We start from the raw sequence: 18,095 nt of genomic DNA, 5'->3' as shown, positions 1-18,095 counted from the left end.
TGGAGTACCATAGAATGTACCATAAATTAATTTCCAGAAAATACTCTACAGATTCACCACCTCTTAAAGCTTTTACACTTATTTTCTATCAACATGTATACCTAAAGTGAAAACATAACATAATTATTTCTTGGCTCGTATACCTCGGAGCAAGCGTCGTAGCGTCCCGTGTAAGAAATTACCGAGGTTAGGAATGCGTCCAATTTAGCCAACGCGAGCAGCAAATTGGTCACATTCACGGAACGAACTCTGCGTCGGTATTGGCAGTATGTTATTAAAAGACCCTCCTGTATTACAATTACTTCGAGTACTTCAAGTGTCTCTGACGCAATCTGTATTTAAAAAAAAATCTCAAAATATATATATTTATTTTTATAACTTCCGACAGTACTTGGACGCGGTGATTTTCTTTTCCTTTCACTATCGCTCGTATTACTACCCCTAGCTTCTTCTTCTTTTCAGCTGATAGATGCCCACTGCATGGCCTCACTTAAACATCGCCTCGTTGTCTTGTCTTATGCTACTCGCACCCAGTTACTTTCTGTGAGCTTAATTACGTCATCGGTTCACTTAGTAGGTACTTTACCCACTAGGTGTATATATCACTGTTTTACGTTTACTGAATTGATAGCACCAGCTCGTATCTTAAGGTATTCTTCTTCATCTTCTTTTCAGCCGATGGACGTTCATTGCTAAGCTTAGTCCTCTCCCAAAGATCACCACGATGATGTATTTGATGATGCATTCAGCGTCATTCCGCGATCTTAACTCAAGAAGTTAATAGTGCCTAACTGGTGTCATTTTATTTTAAATGACTTACTGTCTAGTGTTTTATATTTACAATCCCCGAGTGAATATCAATCCCTATGATCAAAGCTTCTCTCTCAGGATATACGAAGATGTAATATTTTACGAATCAATGTGATATCTTTTTAGCAAACTTTTATCTGAGCAAGGTACGCAGGTTACTGTTTGTTTCAGATACCGTCTTGTATTTCTGTATTTACAATAATTTCAGTTATATCAAGTTAAGACTGTAATTTAAGATGGAATGTAGTCAATGCAGACAAATAATATACTATATGATCAGTCAATGTCTGAAGACTAAGATGTTTGACCAGTGTGTGTTGCCGGTGATGATTTACGGATACGAGTCGTAGTCGCTTATGATGGATCTTATAAGAAGGCTCAAGGTTACCCAGAGAGCAATGTAGAAAGTTAAACTCAGAGTTTCGCTGCGAAATAAATTTATAAATATACTCGTGTAGCTCAAATATAGCTCGAAGAATTGCTCGGTTGAAGTGGAAATGGGCGGGGCACAACGCTTGGAGAACCGATGGCCGTTGAGGACTAATCACTCTTGAGTGGCGACCACGAACCTGCAGACGCGACGTGGATAGGCCTCCTAATAGTTGGACCAATGAAATATTTCGACGCGGGAAGTAACTTCATGTAGGCAGGGCAGAACCAAAACAGAATAAGAAGAAGATACATGTTTAAAAAAATATAACTTTTTTCCACAACGAGTCATGAGTTACGATACAACAATATAAACTGCCACAGTTGATGAATTTAAATGAGCCGATCGAATCTCGGAAGAGAACGATTACGGTTCAATGGGCGCGCGGGACGTTTTGCAAGTTTGCAGCAACATGCTCAGATAAAATCTCCCAATCGTCCAATTACAGATTCCTACTTATTATTTTGCTTATGCTCGAAATTTTGAGCCGACGCCGTTCGCCAATTACGTGCACCGAAAATTGTAAGGTGCGTGTCGACGCGGAGAAGCGAAGACGATACTGGAAGTGCGTTTGCAACTCCGCTGACATATGTTCCGATTTGTTTAATTAAATGCGATATCTAGATCGTGATGTGATGGATCCGGAATTAATTATGAAAGTATAAAATCAAGAATAAAAAATCACTACAGATTATTTTACAATACCTTTGTAAGTTATTTATTTTTATTATTTCGAGAAATATTCTAAGACGGTAAATAAAAACTTTTTCTTGTGACAAGACTGTCATCTGACCGAAGCTGAAGAAAGCACTCCCATGTAATGTCTCCGAATTATTTACATGTATATATTCAAAAATTTTACCCCACATACCCTTAAAAAATTCCTTAACTGAATAATAATCCCACTATCCCCGTTTCTCTATAAGATGAGTAAGAGATTGGTCCTCTACCACGCCTACACGGTGGAGTTCCCTTAGAGGGGTACTAAGCCTTACGATTCTAGGTTTCAGGTCCACAAAGCCAGAGTATAGAGCAATCTGCCGGCTTCTTTTACTGTCTTAGAAGTATATCCTTGATTTCTTTCAGATCAGAATGAACAGATAGCTACAGTCTACTTGTTTCACCTTCGACCGCGGGCTTTTCCACGAGGATTTCGGATCAGTAAGCCTTGAACAACTAACAGCGTCCAGCACCAATTAATTAAAGCCATCTTCGACTACATCGTCGCTTTCCAATAGGTTAGTTGGTAGTCAAAGGCGAACTACAAACCGATAAAAAAAGGATTTTTTACGTGATAAAATTGTTAGAATATTTTGAAATTTAAAGGATATCACGCTCAATCTGATTCTAGTTATATCTTATGTTTTTTCGTTCATTGGTTAATTGACTTTTCATGCGTTCAACAGATACATGTAAGTTGTCATAACTATGTACATACAGCAATAAATGTTACTAATTTTAAAAGTGTATTTAAAATTATGACGAAATTAGGTGGATAAAATTTAAAAACTACATAACTTCTAAGTATTGTATCGTGTTGGCTTAGGAATGAATATATAATGATACAAAAGCATAGGGGGAGAATTATATTGTTAGTCATATGGCCAATTCAGCAAATACATTATCTCGTGCGATAATATAAATAACTATTACTATTAAATCGATTTTACTTTTAAGTAGCATAATCATATGTCACTTCCAATTATTTTACATCTTAGCCCGAATAACGCAGGCCCACCGGCGCGGTGAGTGACTGTCAAAATATATACTTCGTCTGCGAATAAAAAAACGCGAATGTGCTCCAGTTCGAAAGATAAGTTGACGTTGACTCCCTTCGATAATGAGATATAACGCTACATGAAATTTTTCGCAAGAAATGCAAGACGTCTTTTTTCGACTTTAAGGGAATATTTGTTACACATTCATTTATTCATGTGATCATTAGATCTTTAGAAAAATGCAGGCGTAAACCAATTTGATAGAAACTAGAAACAGGTTCTGCTCTCTTATAATAGCATCAGCCATATTTAAGCAACGGGGTTCCAAATGCTGTCTGATCTGATAAGGTGCCATAACAAATTTACAAATTATTTAATCAAACTTAATATACAACATTTTTATCGACAAATACACACACATATCACTTTATTGCAGAGCATGACTAATATGAAATGGTGTGTCTATTACCACTCTCCAAGATTACCCTCCATTTCCAAAAATCACTCTCAATGTAGAGTTGAAACTAGGAAGGAAAGTAGAGAGCAGCATTATAAAGAAAATCATAACTATTAACAAATCCTAAGGTCAGGTAGTAGTGATAAATAACTGTGATGTAGTAATAAGAAAACAAAAATGTAATAATAGAAATAAATGTGTTATTGTGAAAAAATGAAAAAAAAAACGGGAGATTATGGGAAGAATGGAAGAAGAAAAATAAAGAACAAAATCAGGAAAAATTAATTTCGCACGCCAATTCTCAGTCATAGATAGAAGAAAGAGAGAAAAGCTAAAAAAAAAACATTTCAAAGTCTTCATAGACTTCCGTCCATTTTACAGATTGTTAACAATCATTAAAATTGCATCTTCTATTTTCTATTTCACTTATAGCAAGTACGGAGTGATTACTATTAAATGAAAAACCTTTAATGACCCTGTATAAAGTGATCGCTCTGATATAAGTTACATTATTTTATTATATCTATTGGAAAGTTTTAGGCCAATAACTACTGGCAGTACCAGACTGTATGGACAAATAATAAATAATAAATAATTTTAATATGTAGTTAAGTTTGAAAACTATTTTACTTACTATATAATTCGTTATGCTATTTATTATTTCTAAAACCGTTGATTTTGGATGGTGAATAATACATTACTTGACAGATAAGTTATACATTCATCCTTTTAAAACTAGTGAAGATACACATTCGATTGTTAAAAAGTACATTCGACAAGGCGTAGGTACGGAAACAACACATGTATCAGTTAAAAGAACATTAAAAGTATTTTTAAACACTTAAAAATCATGTGCAATGTTCTCTTACCATATTTGGGCGGTACGAGAACTGCATGGGAAATGAGAAAAAACCGTATGCCGTCTTTTTTGCCATTGGCTCGATCCTATCAACGCCGTTGTACGATTTTTTTGTTAAGAAGAAAAAAAAATTAAATTCCCGCGTCTCACTTCATTAGCTGTAAGAAGCGATGTCTATAATGAGAAGACGATGATTTATGACTACTTAATATAATTATTTCCAATTTCACACCAATCCAGTCTCCGGTCGGGATTACGGATTATGTGAAAATATCACATTTTTACTTTTATTATATTTTTACGTACATAATTCCCAAGAATTGTCCTTTCCATAGCTCGTTGAGAAACTATGAGGCAATGAGAGAGGTTTGAGTTGAGACTCTGTGTTTGGCACTAATCGGTGTAACATAACTCCTGAAGATGCCCCGTGGAGGGGTGAACACGTGTTGAGTAATTTGGCGGTGGCGGTTATGTGATTCGCATTATTTGCCGTATACGCATTTATCAGCGGGCTGGCGGGCGGTGCACTTTATTGCACGACTACCACTGCATGTGCGGAAGTGGCTAAATATTGGTCATTTTCTTACTTAATGAGAGATATCATAATTGATAGCACATATTGGTCATAGACTTTCATCTTAAGGCACGGAGGGATATTGGACGAGATGTTTGGTAGCCTTCGTTTACCTGTAGATAATGATAATACAATTTCAAACCATTGATATGTACGTAACAAAAGTATGAAATAAAAAGACATTAAATAAGACAAAGAAAGCGAGTTTTGATTGCGTATTTTATATACGCACCGCAATCTACACGAGCCGAGTGTGACCACGCTATATGTTAACTTAGGACTAATTAAAACTTATTAAAGTCCGGGACACACAGGGTTAACATCCGGAAGGAGTCGGCGACCCCTTCTCCCGGGCAATCAGTTCAATTGCTTAAACGTAACTCGGGCGTTTAACGACGCGATCGAGAATAATTTTATCCAAAAAACCACCGCATATTATGGCCATACACGGGACGAATATTGGTGAAAATGCGTCGGCTGCCCGCATATTTCTTAATAGCCCTTTTTGCCGGCCCGCGAGGCGGAGCGCTCGGACCCACGGGACTCCGGTCCATTGACAACCGGTACGGACCGGTTCCGCGCACCGATACCGAGTTCTGGTATAATATCGTTATTATCCCGCTGCTTGACATGGCCTCGACAGGTGAAATTTTAATACCGAATATTTTGAGTATAATTTATGATTTTTAAGGCGACGCACTTTCAACGTTGTATTTTATAACTTTAATGAGTTTTTCTAACGATCTATTTCATCGATGTGTTGTGATATATTTATACATGATTATTCGCCGATGGGTAGATATAGGAAGGCCACCCAATAAATGGACTGTCGGACATAGATAAGGCAATGAGAAGTCACCGGATGCAAGCAGCTCAAGAGCAGTCATCGTGGCAGCTGATATAACGTTGATGATAACGACGACTTATGAGTAGAGTTGTACATTCCCATGCTTTACTTGGATACATTACAATTATCTTCCGCGTTCCAAATGTTTGTTAACAATAAACAGAACTAAAAATACAATTGAAAGAAACCGCTCTAGAAAGCTTTCACCACACCGTCTTCAGAAAACGCCAATCTAACATAATATCAGATAAAATCGTTGTTGAACTTTCTTCTACCACTTTTTCCAGTTTTAACGTTTTCCAAAGTTGTAGTAGTCTTGTTAACAGTAGCAACCGACAAAGCCGAGGTCCCTTCATAAGGGTCCTTCTTTAGTCTGGGTGTCGAAGTTATCTAAGAACTTGCTAGCCTCCCAAACTGTGTAGGTAAATAAAAAAATCCCAATAGGTAAAGTATATAATCTAAGAATCTGACGAGAGGAACCGAAGATCCCCGAGAACCCTCGAGCTTTGCTATTTATAAAAGGTTTATGCTAAGCGTCATCTGCTCTCTGCTCGGTCAAATCTCCGAAACATGCACATCAGGCACACAGGCAGTAGTGTACATCCTGTCAAAATTGGTGAAAATTGTTTACAAAAACCCGGTTATATGTCTATGTACACCTAGTGGAATTTTCACAATAGGGTTGGTAGGGACGTCTTGTATCTTCTGTTAAGAGGACTTCTTCGGAAATCAGATCCATTTAACTCAACTCTGTCTATATTTACCATAATATAAAGATTGTTTTCACTACTAGTAATTTTGGTTTGAGAATACTTTTTAGCACCGAGTTCGACGAAGCTGCAAATGCGATAAAATTTAATAGCAGAGAATATTGCTAAAGATGAATGCAATGTACTGTTATGAGGCCGCTATATCGTTTATCATTTTATAAAATATACGAGTATGTTTGGTCTATCAATTCTGAATTGGGTATGTACATATTTCAGAAGTTTCCTTCTTATCAAATACCAAAATAAATATTTAACCATAAAAAATTACTCACGAAACGCTCTCGGAAAATTATTCCGACCTGATTAAAGGCTACGCAGCGAAGAGTAACTTTAAAATGGTTATTACGAATTGATAGAATCCCTTTTAATCACAATATATCGTCAAAATTCTCCATTAAAGTCACATTTCGTTTGAACCGGAACTAATTGGATCAATGCTATTCCTTTTTATAAGCGTTGCCTTAGTCACTCAATATCAGGAGGTGTAGATTTATTAGGTTATGGAGGGAAAATGGGTGAATGAAGAAAAAGGGCAATCACCTGATATCCTTAGCACTGACTTCCACACTTACATTCCTGTCACTTTTACATTCCTATGCTTTACTGTTACATTCCTGTGCTGCGCTTATATATTATGTACTTCCATTTTACATTCTTGTGTCAAATTTTTAGATTCCTACGTTCCACATTTACATTCCTGCGCGGCATTTTTATATTCTGTCTTACTTTTACATTTCTGTGTGTTATTTTAATATTCCTGTTTAGAAAACATATTTCATTCCCGTGTCCAATTTCTGCATTCCTACACAGTGTTTATATATTCTGTTAAATTTTGACATTCCTACGCTCCGCTTTTACATTTCTGAGCCTCAATTTTTTATTTATTTTTAAATAAAGATTCCTTTACTCCACTTTTAACTCCACTATTTTATTTCCTGACTTTCAATCTTACATTGTTGTGTGCTAATCTTGTTTTCCTTTGCCCCAATTTGATATTCCTGTAGAGGTACAGGGTACACTTTAGAAATCTCCACCGATCTTACTATCTGGAATATGGCTTGTACACTTTCTATGAAAATAGACGTAAGTACTGGACGTAGGAACATTAATTATTAGCACAAGTTTACTTATGTATGACAATAACGAAGATTAAAAAAATCAAATCAGCCAGATGAACAATGCTGTCATCATCACCATCACTGATGGCTAGAAACTGATACGAATGAATAAAAAACAGATTAACAAAAGCTTCATGTTACAGCCGTGAACTTGTCATAATTGTGTTATGATCAAACCAAATTAAAATTATTATTTTCAGTTATCACCAACTACGTGTGATACAATCTCGTGGAGGGAAAATTTGCACCAGTTGTAATTAGGAGCTTTGTTGGAGTTTCTTTCGCTTGGCAACCGAAGTCTAGAATGTTGAACGCATATCAGGGGACAGTGCAAATCGATATCCCCTTCGAGGGATTGTAGCGACATTAGGGACTTGCCAATTCAGCAAATAATTTTAATCGGCTCAATCTGAGGCTTAGTAAGCCTACTTTACACACTAGATAGTGACCTTTCATCACAATCTAGATAACCAATAGTTCTCATCTTCTATGAGATGGAGAGGTTGAGGGTAAACTGAGCATTGGGTTTCAGATGGCATTAAACTTTCTCAACCCAGTTTTGCTTTAAGCCTTGACCTACAAAGTGATTCGAGCACCTGCATAAAATGTAACAGGGACTCGTGTCGGACCTTTGTTGTAAAATTTTATGTTTCCGGGCGAAGCGGCGCGATGGCTGGCACTCCTGATATTAGATATAACTACAGGTTCGTAAATATTTGCTGAAAAAATATTATTTTGCAGTTTGATTGTTCGCATCATTGCTGTTAGTAGTTTATTTTAATATCACTAAAAGGCTTATAAATTACTGATTAATCTATACTTGTGTTTTGGTTTAAGAGAAAGGTTTATTCTATATCATTTTTCTTTATTTCACTTATTATCCTGTATAACGTTAATTTGTATAAACTGCTGCTTATATGCTTAGCGGATATAGTATATAGTTTTAACTATGTATTATTTTATTTTATCATTCTTTTGTACCGCCTCGATTTGCCATCAAGGTCATTAATAAGGTTCTACTTTGTTTATTCTATACAGAGTTTATTAACAGTTTTATCTATTCACGATGTACACAATATAGTGAGTACAGTGCATAGATTTATTTGGACAGATAAATATTTTTAATTATGTTACTTAACAAAACCAACAATTATGTTAACTGGTTTCTATTCCATTGACTCGTAAAGGACCCCTTCAGTGTTGTGCGCACCCCACACGTGGACCAGTGGCATGGTTATTCTAAACAGATCCTGTTTTACATTCGAAAGCACTGATAATTTACTAATCTTCTCATTAGTGTGACCGAAGAAAACTAGGCTTAGTAACGTTGTATGTTAATTTTTATTTATAACTAACTGGTTGTCAGGAAGAAATCGTTTACGCGAAGACTGTCACCTTTTTTTCTCAATTTGTCTATCGTATCATATATTTTCTTTTCTTGCGTATTTATGTAAATATTTCAAAGGTCATTTCATATATTTATAATTATTTCTATTCACTCTGTATAAAATGATCTGAATATAACTTAAGACGGTAAAAAGTCTGCAGGAACCATGAAATGGAATCTTCAGCAATAAAAATTAAAAAAAGAGCTTTTTCTTACCATATTATTAGAACGTTGTTTATTTCTGAACGAATTGATTTTTGCACGAGATACGCCATATATTAACTTACAAAAAATTAACTATATATTTATCCCATAAAAGTTTTTAAAACTATTACCAATCAAACTGTATATTACATAGAACTTTACCAGTCCTGATACTTTATAAATAAGAACGCTGGTATAACTGTACGTTTGAAGCAACAAAAAGTAACCGCTCGTATGATTTAAATACCGTAGCCTTAATGAAGAATTAAATAATTTTTTTATACCTAATAGACTAGTTACCAGTTAACAATTCTCGGAAACATTCTTAAAAGCGTCTTACACGGAAGGAAACCGCAAATTATTTATCGCCTCAGTACAAACGTTAAGCGCTGTAAAAAAAAAAAACCCGACCGCAAATTCGAAATATCGAACTGCGATCAACTCGATGTCGGACAGTTCGCGCCGATGTAAACTCGTGGAAATTTCACCGTTCGCCAACCCCCTAAAGCGGGCGAAGGGCTTTTTTGGCCGAATAACTTTGAACCAGTTCCGTGAGTGCATTGACCCCGTGCCGATCCGTTTGAGCTGATTTCGCCCCGCGGAGTCGCACATCGTAACTTTGTTTTTGCTTCGCCGAATTATTATTATTAATTGGATCATCGTGTTGACCGAAGGCGCTCGTTGAAATGCGGACAAGCCCGAGCGGTGCACTGGGGGTTCCGTACATTTATTTTTATTGTTGCTCAACCCTTGCGAAAAGGGTTAGAGGTTTAGTGGGATTAGGGGTCGCTAATTCCGAATGCTCGCTGTACCGTCGTACGGGGGAGGGTAAAACTTGTGTATTGATTTAAATTGAATATTATATTTGTACCTCACTTCTGCACATCTGCTCAAGTCATATAAACGAAAACAAAACTTATTCGTTATCGACAAACGACTTCTTACAACAAAAATGATAATGATGAAGTGGCTAAAACCGATATTTGATATAAAAAACAATATCAAAATATTCTTTATTCAAATAGGCTGTTACAAGTTCTTTCGAATCGTCAATGAACATATATAATTAGCAATGTCAGCGCTACAGTAAGCAACTATCAGCTCGGAAGGCAGTTCTGCTTAGAAGTAGAGAAACTCAACAGTTGCTCGTTAAAAATATAATTATACAAAGAGAGCTTGACAATAATTAGCTTGTCAAATAAATGACAGAAAAGCTATCATTAAAATCCAATAGCTAGGGCTAAGCTGATCCTGTAAGAGATTACAAAGGCTCTCAGCTCGACGACTATTTTCCAGCACTAATAGTGAATAGCAAATATAAACGATATAAAAATGCCTTAGCTAGTAAAATTGGAGACATTGGTATATATATTTTATTTCAACGTAAAAAGCAGTTAATCGCCTGAGGCGTCTAGCAAGTCTTCCTCGGTTCGTAACTATGTGGTATGTAAAAGAAGTTTCAGGACCCAAGGCACTCTAGCAAGTTCGAGAAGTTGAAAAATACGTATATGAAAATGTATTTATTATATATCTACAAAAGCATTACGGATTTGCCTAGGATGTGTGATATCATTTCATCCATAGGATGTTCAAGTACGATAGAAATACCTGAAAGAAAAACATATTTTATCTACCTAAGACTGGACTTTTTTGACCTCAGTGTTGCCTGATTTTAAACGATGACGAGATCTAATATGGTACATGCTTGCATAGATGATACTTTTTCACGCTTGTTTTGAAGACTCTTAAGTTATAATTGACTGGAAACAATATGATGATAAGTTCAGAAACCTTTCATTGATCGATTTTAGAAATGTCACAGAACAGTTGTATGCTAAGCGGTCATCGTTATATAGATTCTTCATTATAATAGGAAGATAACAAACCTTAGGAAAGATGTGTACAAAGATTCTCAGACACACAGACACTTATTTTTCGGACGTGGTAAACTCAAATTGACGTCAACAAGAGATGTAATCAATCCTGTGTTGAATAAATATAGATTTAGGTATTTATAACAAAATTTTTGGTTTAAATAAAAATTGTAACAAGCAATCCCGACAGACTTCGTTATCTCAAAAGCAAGCCTACAAAAAATCATCCTCATACGACATTTTTTGTTTTGATTGGTGTCAAATATTTGACAGCGAAGGACGGATGTTTTATGGTACTCTGTGGTTAATATGGAAAAAATACATTTTTTTACTATTTAATTCGCAACATATTATTTTATTATCTTCATAAAAAAATATATTTTGTCGTGTCAGTGACACAGTGATGTGTTTGTGGATATTTTATTATAAATAAAAACGTTTTTATCTCTCCAATAATTAAATATTAATATATTCGTCAACTGCGCGAGAAAACAAATAAACATTATCGTGAAAAAAGTTGTTAAAAAATAAAAACAACTGAAACATTCAAATTTATTAACTTTCAAAACTGCACATTAGCATGTCGTTTATTTCACAGAAATACATTACGGATCGATTGCTCCATTCGCCGATAGCCGCCGAATTCTCGGCTTGTCAGTTTTAATTTTATAATCCTTATAAATCAGGAGGTTCCCGCGGGCCGCACCGGACCTCGCGTGCAGTGTCCATCATGATTTAGTAGCGTAAACGTGTCAATTTGTATCGGGCGGGAAGGACCAGACGTGCCGCGTTATGTGCCCTGTGGCGTACGAGTGTATACAGACTGCATAAGTGCCACAGAGTAAAAATCTACTCGCAAATGTTTGTTATTAAAATAAAAAAAAACCTAGAATGTGACATGACAAATAAAAAAAATTACTAAACTATCAGAATACTGCTATATCGTGTGATAAATATAATAAAAATTAACATTAATAAAATATCTACAAAGCCAATGATTTGGATAATTTTGAATTTTTTATTAAAGGAAAAAATTATTACATTTTTTTAATGCAGAAATTTTATTTTCGTGTAAAATAAATGCTACGTGTTACGCTGTGAGTCAAAGATACAAAATACGAAATTCTAGTTTACTAATAGTGTTAACATAAACATAGTCTAGCCTAAAAAATAGATGTCGGTCATACTGATAACGCTAAAAAATATCTTTTAAAAAATACTACTAACGATTTATACCTTGTATCCTCCGAGCTGGCCGTAGCATCGCGTCAATGTACCAAAATTGATTTTTCATATCGTAATGCAACGTAAAATCAATTTACATTGCGGTTTCCACATCTTAATGACTTAATATTTCCCGGTTTTAAAGTCATCGCACCTACGCGAGGATATATCGCCTCCTAACCGCAAAGCCGCTGTCTTCGCTATTTCTTGTTATAGTTTTTTTTAATACGCCCACATGAGCTTTCAACTGATCACGCAGATCGTTTCAATAGCGCTAGTGTAAAAAGCGAAAAAATCGCATAATCTTTTATATTTCACACTATATTGCACATCTTTATAAAACTAAAGGTCAAAGAATACATCGAAGTTGTGTTCGGAAAAAAAAAGTTCTCGTGACGTCCAAAAAACAATATAGTATATTACGAGTGCAGTACCCGGCGTTAATATTGCACATCGACCTTTGGAAAGAGACAAACGGCTAATTTCGGCTTCGTAGAGCATTATCTCTGTCGCACGAAATACAACGACTAACAAAACGTCACATAGGTAGTGTGAGACAGAGATAGTGCTATACAAAGCCGAAATTAGCCGATCGTCTCTTTCCAAAGATCGATGTGCAATATTTATCGCCGGATACTGTAGATGCGCTTATGTTAGTGTTGGTACATATTAGAGCGACTTTAAATTAAATTCACGTCAAAGGAATACATTACGGTTTGAATGGAGCGGTAAGTTTCTTTCGAAGTTGGCTCTTGGAAAGCATTAGTAGCTAGAAGTTCCGTCTTACAATACACTCTTATATATTTTCCATGAATCTTACTTCCTGAAAGTCATACTACACTCATTTAAATATAATAAAACATGGAAACTAATTGCTTAAATACTATGATTAAAATATTGTGACTAAACCAGGGTGCGTTTAAATCCTCATAGTTTTAAATTAAGAATGCCATGATATATTAAATTGTGCTCTCCTATAATTGGTCTCATGACATACGGATGCTGTCTTTGTAAATGATAAATGTAGATTGATAATTATCACAGCAATTTTATTCAAGTATGTAGCCAAACAATAATGTCTACAGTTTTTCCTGGACTTTTACCCAAGCGTCCTATGATAGAAAATAAACTATGTTAATGTAATGTATGATCCAGCTAAAGATCTTAGTAAGTAGGCATTATACATAGTTTTTTTTTTATTTATTAGCCTACGGACTCTCGATCTGCAGCCTCGGAGTCCGTCGAAGCTATAAGAGCCACAAAGGCAGCGCCCAACACCAATCGAATATAGACATAGATCCAGTTGTTAGTTGTTTCAAGATGTTGGTACGTTGTCCATAGAACATAAAACGACTTCTTGTAATAGTTCCAAGTTCAAAATGCAAATTATTAAAATATCATTTACACGCATTTTGAATCGTCGATTATTTTAACATTATAAGCAATATGCTATAATCGACTTAGAATGCTTCTCTGTTAAAAAGTAAAATTTAACAATTTGTATACATTTTGAGTCAACAAACCAAGATCTACTAAAAAGTCTTTATTGATATATTTAATAACATAATTTTAACTTTAGAACTTATGTTATCTTTTTGCAGACAAATTTTAGGCGTTAATAGTTTATTTTTATTTGTTGTATTAATCACGTCTGGCACTATTTCTATATAAGGATTTAAATTTTGGCGGACTAATAATATGTTCAACAATGTGGTTGTATTGAAAGTGTGGTATTAATTCTTTAAAAACACTACCTCGGCTAATTAATCTTATATATTGATATACTGATTAAGGTGGACTGTGGTCCCTTCGCCATGTTTCTGGGAAGTTCGCCGGTATGCGCGCGGTTCTTTTATATTAGTTTAATGAGACCACTCCGGGCCGAGCTGCAACTTTTTCCAGCCACTTTTGCACTGTTATAAACGAGCGCCGAGTTTCGGCACCGCGGACCATGAGAAATTGTATCGCTGCGTTTTTTTTCTGTAACAAAGTCAATATAATAAACGAAGCGTCGTGAATATACTTTCGAAGTGAAAATTAATTAGCATGGTGATGAAGTAGACTAGATGCGGGCAAGGTTGACAGGGGGAGACCTACGCCTTGTAATGAGCTTCTATCAGCTAACATGCTAATGATTGCTATTAGTAAAATGCATTAGTACAGTTTTAAAAGCCAAAGTCTAAGTGCAATCGGGGTCATTGTTTGATTACAATTACCTACAAGTTTAATCGATATAAAATGCAATTACAAAACCAATTATTTGCCACCCACACTCCGCGGAAGGTGTGTGGCGAGTATGCGCTTTGAATTTCCGATTTAAATCATTTCGATGGGTCGGCACGCTTTTAAGTTTCCGGTCGGATAACCTTAATCTAATGTTATAAGCAACTTACTTTGTGTTCTTTAAAGTTTTTGCAACTTGCTTACCATATTAATTCCACGGCGGGCGAGCACAGCGTGTACAGGTTTAAGCATTGAATATGTAACAGTTGCTTAACTATAACTTGCCTTATATATTACCATTTAATATTTAACACATTAGTAACATAGTTAGCGAACTTGGCGCAAAACATTCATCACTAAAGGTAAGTAATGTTAAGTTATACTATATGATTACTTTAGCGGGCTAATGGGACATTAAATCAAATATTTTAATTCGGTATGTAATGCATTTATCGTACGCGAATTAGAACATGAGAAAATCCTAATTTTTCTATGATCCTTCTTTAATACTGTTTTCATTGGCATTTACAGAGCATTTATGGCGTTTAGTCTGGATCTTTTTACTATGACTAAACTCAGGGAATGTCGACTCAGACAGATATATTATTTATTGTAGTTAAAAATGCGATGTAAAAGATTGTAGCAATTTTGTTGTTTTTTAAACCTTACATATGTGAAATTTATTTTATTTATTTCATATTTAAAAACTTACGGGATAATAAAAATTCGGCAAGTAGATAAGAAAAAATTTAAAATAATTTAAAACATATATTAACATATATAGACAGGCTTCCCCTTAAGTTTATTGTTTGTCCACATTGTGGGTAGATGTGCTACGATATGCTTGGCAGTACGTAGTCTCTTCTCCAGAACCTTAAGGCTCCAGTGGTCATATATTATGCGCACTATATTCTGCCCACTGCCACTTTGAGCTGCCAATCCGCTTAGATATGTCAATTTCGAACATCATCGTAATATTTTTTTATAAAGATGTATATATACATAGGACTGTTTGTCCACATATATCGTCTACTCTTAGCTACTGTCGCACTATCTACGGAACAAAAGTTGTAGCAGTCGTTTCAGCCCATAGACGCCTACTGCAAGGTATAGGCCCACTCAAAAGATATCTATTGAGAGATTGCCACCCACGGCTAGCGGGTTGGCGATCGCAGACACATAGAATGCTGCTGCCCATCCTTTGGAAACTTGTTTGTGAGTAGTGGCAGTTTTATATAAATAATGTACAAATTGTGTATTATATAAAATTGTATCCCGGGAATCGAATTCTCGACCTACGATTGCAAGCATCAAAGTTTACGGCTGGGCTAACACTACTCAAGTGGTGGCAATTATATATATAAATTAATTTATTTCATAAAAAAATAATTAATTTCATAATTACTTGGCGATTTGAATTTAAAAAAGAAATTGTCGATTGGTGTAATTGTTCGATGAAAAACTTTAAAGTTTTTCTAGACCAGGAAATTGTCTAGGAGTCTAGACTTCGCGTGACTGCTGCGGCTAGTGCATGATAAACGACGACCCAATAGCCCGTTAAATGCAAAATCCGCGAACGCGAGCAACAAAAACCTAAAGCAGTATACAATTCAATTCTGATTTTTTTTTTTAAAACTCCCATAACGCCGTACGCGAATTAACATGGAATGAATATTTGTCTGCGGCTCTATCGAGCATTACGAAATGAATGCCGGCTATGCGGTTGAATTATGGATACTCGTTCAATTATACAGGATGAGGTAATTTCAAATTAGACGCATGAATTTTAATATTAAACTGAATTAACACATTAAAGGTAGGTGAAATAGGGGGAAGAAAAAAGAATTTCTCTGACAATAAATAGCAAGCGATATGAATCATAATTGTCACACATACTATATAACAAAATCATTAATAATTAAAAATTCAATCACATAGTGACCAGAAGCATTGCCGGCTGTAGAACTCCCCAATTTCCAACAGATCCAGTTAAAATCGGCAGTCATTCTATGTCTTCGAACGATCTTAACAAGAACGTCTGTCCATCTTTATAACGGATTTTAGCTGCAGTTGCCGACTTTGGCTGCCACTCTAGAACCCTAAGGTTGTATGTTGCGCTTTACTTGACGAATATCCCCGATATGTAATAACTTAGCTACTTAGTGAAATTTCTGAACCGAGCCAGTGTTTATTTTTCTCCTACGTCCTAGGTTTTTTTTAGTCTCCGCTATTTGGGAAACTCTCGTTTCAACCCTATTTATGTGAAAACATGGTTTTTATTTTCTCAAAAAAAATCACATCGCTTTTTTATTTTCATTCTCCTCTGCCATGCTTCACATATTCTTTTTCTCTTTTCTTTTATTCCACAATTCTATCTGTCTTTCTCAACCATTCCATTCCTTTCATCCATCCTTAAACACTGCACTGCATCTATTCTATTTATAATTCATCACAGATTTATTTTATTTTATTTTACTTGTTTACATGACAGTCTTATCACTGCTATATAGTTATACATATATAGTTATATAGTTATACATTTTATTTTATTTTCGGTAAGATTATCGTTCAAATTTACAGTATTCTAGATTCTGACTAGGTTTTGTTTCTATTTATTACGTGTTCCGCCACTTTCCTGCAGAATTTGATGAAGGCCACTCTACCTTCCTTTTCGTTCATAATGGAGGCGATTGTGTGTCCAATACGCCCTAGGTTGCGCTCGTCCCCCGGGGATCTTAACTCCAGAAATTCTAGGCCTCAGTTGCTATATGTTCTGACCTGTCGGCCACTTCAATTTAGTAAACCACTGGGTAATGTAAGTTTTGTTTGTCAACGGATGTCATTCCCGATGAAGATCTAGTAAATTTTTAATTTATGTATACCTGAGTGAATGTTTGTTTAACAACAGACAGCAATGTCGAGCCCACGCTCTATTTGCGGCCGATCGGATACCATCAGCGGGCCAGAGATAGCTTATTTAATTAGACCACGCTGCCGAGCCGACTGTGACCACATTTTTGCATTAGTGAAAGCCTCTGTACGTCTGCACATCTGGGTTGACGCGAGATCGTACGCCACTACACTCGGCACCATATTGTATAACGAAACATGTACACTCGCGTGCAACGAAACTTCGAACAATTTCTATGAGGTTATTGTCAAATACATGTTACAAAAAACATTCATATAAATAAAAACTAACACAAAATAAATAAAAACAAAAATTCAAATAAATAAAAACTAAAACAACCCTTTGTAATTTAGGGGAGACTTGTGCCTTGCAGTAGGCATCTGCTGGCTGATGTGATGATGATTGTAACGTGGTTTCGCACCAGTGCCAGCTTAAGGAGCAAGAAGCGAGTCTAGTTGGGGCGCTGATATAAAAATAAAATACTTTTAAATAAAATTTTGACAAAAAGTATTATAAAAGGTCTTGTATAGTCACACGTTTGCTAATGGAATAAATAGCATAATTCACTTAAGTTGTCGCTCCGAACTTAAAACGCGTTCGATAAGCTTTTTCTGGTTTGCTATATGTGTAAATAAATAACCATTGTATTAATGTTTAAATACGCTTTAAAATGCTAAAGGTCTTGAGTT

This window comes from Battus philenor, unplaced genomic scaffold, assembly GCF_028537555.1.
Source record: "Battus philenor isolate CCGP_79_NKW_IND1 unplaced genomic scaffold, ilBatPhil1.0.hap1 SCAF_16, whole genome shotgun sequence".
NCBI classification, from domain to species: Eukaryota; Metazoa; Arthropoda; class Insecta; order Lepidoptera; family Papilionidae; genus Battus; species Battus philenor.
The sequence above is the reverse complement of the archived record's forward strand: the minus strand, read 5'-3'. Positions refer to the sequence as shown.